This window comes from Artemia sp. Qi Xiang Cuo, chromosome 3 (genome assembly GCF_049724085.1).
Source record: "Artemia sp. Qi Xiang Cuo chromosome 3, ASM4972408v1, whole genome shotgun sequence".
In the NCBI taxonomy this organism is placed as follows: Eukaryota; Metazoa; Arthropoda; class Branchiopoda; order Anostraca; family Artemiidae; genus Artemia; species Artemia sp. Qi Xiang Cuo.
This window is the reverse complement of record NC_142796.1, coordinates 5,099,322-5,105,341: the sequence shown is the minus strand read 5'-3', so window position 1 is coordinate 5,105,341 and position 6,020 is coordinate 5,099,322.

Genomic DNA, 6,020 nt, shown 5'->3' with positions numbered 1-6,020 from the left:
AAAGTGATCACAGATACCCTCATCAAACAAAAGCAATACAATTATTGAAAAGATAAACCACCCTCCAATGGAAGACTTCACTCTGGAAGAACTTGAAAATGCTTTAAAGAAAATCAAACCAGGAGCAACTGGTCCTGATCAAATACACAACCAAATGCTAAAAAATCTACCAGAGGAAGCCAAAAACACACTTCTGATACTTTTTAAAAAGTCTGTTAAAGAGGGGTATACTCCCAAGGAGTGGAGAAAGACATCCATTACCCAATACCTAAAACAGGAAAAGAACCCTCTAGCCCAGATTCATATAGACCCATTTCTCTAACATCCTGCCTCTGTAAATTACTAGAACACTTGATAAAAAATAGAATTCTTGAGCTTGTAATAAAATCTGCTCAGAAAGAGCAGTTTGGTTTTCTTCCAAACCGGAGCACAAGTGACTGCCTAGTTAGACTTGAGAACCAAATAAAACAGGGCTCTCGATGCAGGAAGGATGCATTTGCTGTCTTCTTAGACATGAAGTCTGCATTTGACCGAGTAGATGTGGACAAGCTGTTGAAAAAAGTAGAGGAGATTGGTGTTCCTATAGAGTATGTCAATTGGATCTCTAGCTTTTTGAGGAATCGTGAGGTTAGAGTATCTGCTGGAGGATATAATACAGATTTTCAGATTAAAACTGACATGGGATTACCTCAGGGAGGTGTGTTAAGCCCCATATTGTTTATTATTTATTGCCGTGACTTGGACCTCTCAACTGTCCTTGGCTGCAAAACATATATATATGCAGATGATATTGCACTAGTTACAACTGGAAAAACACCCCATCATCTACAGTCAGTGATGCAAAAAGCATTGAATAATGTACAACAGTGGTGCAGAGAGAATAATATGATATTATCACCTTAGAAAACAGTTGGTATGCTTTTCTTAAAAAGTAATAATACTCTAATACCACAGGTGAATCTTCAAAATCAGGTTATTAGGGTGGATGATTCTTTTTGTTACCTAGGACTAATTTTGGATAGTAAAATGACTTGGTTGAGACACATAGAGTATTTACTTGGTAATATAAAGAGTAGGTTAAACCTTATAAATGTAATGTGCCTAGGAAAAAGGGGCGCTTCTTATAAGTGCCTTAGTAAAATTATAAAGGCTGTTATTGTTAGTAAGTTTGATTATGGCACCTTTATATATGGTGATACTAGCAAGAAGAATTTTAAAAAGTTAGATGTAGCTTATCATAGTGCTCTTTGGCGATTCCTTGGCTTCCTAAATAGCACCCCTGTTCCTTCAATGATGACTGAGTTGGGGGTGAATACCCTTAAATTACGACGTGATAAGTTACTTGTGAAGTATTTTGCTAAGAATGCTAGTCTAGATGATGATCCTTATTAACATAGAACTAATAATAAATTACAATAGAGATATTAGATTTAAGACCAAGAATTTTCCTGCTTTCCATTGATGTATTAATATACTTTCTAGTGAGTATCAAAATATAACACAAATTAATGAGATTGCCTTTCAGGATAATGTATTATATTAAACTTTTGAAATAGAAGATTATGTATACTTCCCTATGACTGGCCATGGTAATGTGGATAATATGACTTTAAAACAGGACTGGTTTAGACAGACTGACCATTTAAGAGACCATATACAAATTTTCACTGATGGATCTAAGTCAGATGTGGGTGCTGGTTGTACAGTAATGATTCCAAGTATGTCAATTTCATATAGTTTCAAGATACCAAGTAGACTATCTATTTTTCCAATACAGATGATAGCATTGTATAAGGCTTTAGATTTTATAAAGTCATATGGACATGCACAGAGATGGATAATTTGTTCTGACTCTGCATCAGCCCTTAAGTACCTGATGAATGAAGATGACCCTAGTAGTGAGATGGTTTATAGTATTCGTCAAATTGTTATGTCATTAGATTGTACGGGGAACAATATGTTTTTGGTATGAGTCCCGGCACCTGTTGGAATTGCTGGAAATGAATCTACTGATAATATGGCTAAGTGGGGTATTTTAAATGGCCAGAGTGTAATTGTAAAACCTACACAAAGTGAATATATAACATGTATTAATAATGTATTATGTGATAGGGAAAGAAATGAGTACATTAGAAATTGTGTAAACCCAATTTTTTGAGCTTTATGATTATAGGCCACCACCTGATGGACTAGTACATGATGTTAGATTTGTTGCTGCTACTATTTTCAGATTGAGGACAGGTCATGCCAAAACCCGTTCAGTTTTGCATAAGTGGGGCAGAGCTGACTCTCCGTATTGTGATATTTGTAATGAGAATGATGATGTTACACATATCCCAATGTAGTGTAGGAAATATGATGTACAAAGAAATGTATTTATAAGTTTAATTTTAAAGTATTTCAGTGCATTTACAATGAGAGCAATCCCGGATCATGCTATGGCCCGTAAGTGGTCCCATATAAAGGCTATATACTTAGTTAATAATTACAAACAAAATTATAATTTACATAATGTTATGTAATATTTTTATTTTAATTCTTTTTTTTTTTTTTTTTTTTTATTGGATATGTTATTTGACCATAGCAGAATGAGATTTGAAAAAAGGTGTCAGTGTTTTAAATAAGAACACTCTGTACAACGTCCTAGTAAAACCCCATGATAGTTAAGTGTTGACGTGGCCTGTGCCAAACATATATTTGTGTGATTCAATGTGACGTGGCTCCATTTAGGACCCAAGATTTAATAGAGGATCACACGTATACGAGCGGTTGATTCACTCAAACGTGAACTAAACAACAACAACAACAAGTTATTTAAAAAATCTGGTAAGTGTCAGCTAAGTATGATGTAATTATTAGTTGAAAATAAAACCCATCTCATACCTCATATCTCAGTTAATTTGTTTGAGCTAGTTTTTAGGAAATATTAAACAAACAGTATTTTGTTTATTTTAAGCCTCATCTTCACACTTTATGTACATAAGAAAATTTTTTTTATTTAAAGCAGAAGCGGAGTAGTTTTAAGTTCGAATTTAACATTTACCATGTGATGTATGTTATTTAATCCTGTGCTTTATCGTCTCGTTTGGCTTAAAATTAACTTATCATCATTATTGCAGGAAGAATATCTACGTTTTTACTAAAGTTATTACTTACTTAACATTTTCCTTTGAAACTTACAAGTATGTTGGGAGCCAAGTGAAATACTGGCAAAGGGATTCAGCCAGTCGACAGAGCGTGTTGAGAATAAGAACTCTCAGTTTGACGAAAAATGTCACGTAACATTTTTTGGCTTCCAGAGGCATATTTATAATTTTTTATTCATGTTCAATTACTAAATGAATTAGTTTTACTATCACACAAAATATAGTCCAAAAAATAAGATAAATTTTAAGTGAAATAATCATTTAATAAGGTAAATAATCTAACATGAAGTAACCTACAGTAGACAACTGGTAAATCGGCTACTAGTTTCTGACTTGCTTGTACATTTTACAAATAATATTTGACTAATATTAACAAGAAAAAGAAACTGCTGAAACCTCTAAAAAAAATTCCAGGATTTTTACCTCTTGGATGGTATCAAAAAGAGGTTTTTAAATCTCTTGCGATAGCTATAAATATATGGCTATCTCAAAATTTTTATTGGAAGTGTTTGGGGAAATGGTGGGCGTGAGAGGGGGGTTAATCGCCCTCCAATCACCTTCGACTATTAAAAAGGGCACTAGCTCTTTCTATTTCTAATCGAATGAGCCCTTTTTGAAGTTTCTACGACAATACTTTCTATGCAAACCTTATATGCTTCCAGGGCATAACTTACAACCCTTGCACTGAGGGCTGTGGGGGGATTGTAATCTTCAAAGACATAATTTTCAGACTTTTCAACTACTTTAAACAAAATAGCTATCTCATAATTTTTATTGGATGTGTTTGGGGAAATATTGGGCGTGGGAGGGGTGTTAGTTTTCCTCCAATAACTTTTGACTACTAAAAAAGGGCACTAGCCCTTTCAATTTCCAATTGAATCCAATTGATTCCTTTTCGAAATTTCTATGACAACACTCTATAAAAAAAACTTTTAAGGGCTTAACTTACAACCCTTGCCCTAAGGGGTATGGGGGGTTTGTCATCCTTAAAGACATAATATACAGAACTTTCAACTACGTTCAAAAAATGGCTATCTCAAAATTTTATTGGACGTGTTTAGGGAAATGATGAGCGTGGGAGGGGGGTTAGTTACCCTCCAATCAGTTTCGACTAGCCCATTATAAAGGGCACTAGCCCTTTATAATTTCCAATTGAATGAGCTCTTTTTGAGTTTTCTACGACAACATTTTCTATAAAAAACCTTTTCTATAAAAAGTTTTCTATAAAAGACTTACAACCATTGCCTTGTTGGCTGTGGGGGGGGGGGGGGTTGTCATCCTGAGGGATCTAATTTCCGAAACTTTCAACTACGTTGAACAAAATGGCTATCTCAAATTTTTGAATGAATGTGTCTGGGGTAAAAGTGGACGTGAGTGGGGGGTTAGTCACCCTCCAATCACTTTCGACTAATAAAAAGGGTACTACCCCTTTCAATTTCCAATCAAATGATCTCTTTTTGAATTTTTTATGAAAACGCTTTCTATAAAAACCTTCTATGCCCCCAGGGCATAACCTAAAACTCTTGCCATGAAGGGTTTGGGGGGTTTGTTATCCTCAAAGATATAATTTCCAGAACTTTCAACTACGTTGAAGAAAATACCTATCTCAAAATTTTAATTGGATGTGTTTAAGGTAATGGTGTGTGTGAGAGGGGAATTAGTTGCTCTCTAATAACTTTCGACTATTAAAAAGGGCACTAGCCCTTTCAATTTCCATTCAAATGAGCTTTTTTTGAACTTTCTACGACAATAATTTATATAAAAACCTTATATGCCGCCAGGGCATAACTTAGAACCCATGTCCTGAGGGCTCTGAGGGGGTTATCATCCTCAAAGACCTAATTTACAGAACTTAAAACTACGTTGAACAAAATGGATATCTCAAAATTTTGATTGTATGTGTTTGGAGGAATGGTGGACGTAAGAGGGGGGATAGTTGTCCTCCAATTACTTTCAACTATTGAAAAGGGCACTAGCCCTTTCGATCTCCAATCGAGTGAGCCCTTTTGAAGTTTTTACGCCAACGCTTTCTATAAAAACCTTATATGCTCCCAGGGCATAAATTACGACCCTTGCCCTGAGGGCGGGGAATGTCATCTTCAAAGACATAATTTCCAGAATTTTCAACTATGTTGAACAAAACTCCTATCTGAAAATTATGATTGTATGTGTTTGGGGAAATGGTGGGCGTGAGAGGGGGGTAGTTGCTCTCCAATCACTTTCGAAAGTTAGTTAGGGCACTAGCCCTTTTAATTTCCAATAAAATGAGCTCTTTCTTTTAAGTTTCTACGACAACGCTTTCTATAAGAACCTTATATGCCCGCAGGGCATAACTTACAACCCTTGCCCTGAGGGCTCTGAGGGGGTTATCATCCTCAAAGACCTAATTTTCAGAACTTTTAACTACGTTGAACAAAATGGATATCTCAAAATTTTGAATGGATGTGTTCAGGGAAATGGCGGGCCTGAGAGGGGGGTTAACTGCCCTCTAATCACTTTCGACTATTAAAAAGGGCACTAGCCCTTTTAATTTCCAATCGAATGAGCCCTTTTTGAAGTTTCTACGACAACGATTTCTATAAAAACCTTATGCCCCCAAGGTATAAATTACAACCCTTGCCCTGAGGGCTGTGGGGGGGGGGGGGAGTGTCCTCCTCAAAAATATAATTTTTATTTGGAAATCAACTACGCTGAACAAAATGGCTATCTCAAAATTTTGATTGGATGTGTTTGGGGAAATGGTGGGCGTGGAAGGGGTGTTAGTTGCCTTCAAATCACTTTCGACTATTAAAAAAGGCACAAGCCACTCCAATTTCCCATCAAATCAGCCCTTTTTGAAGTTTCGACGACAACTCCTACGATAGAAAGTGCCCT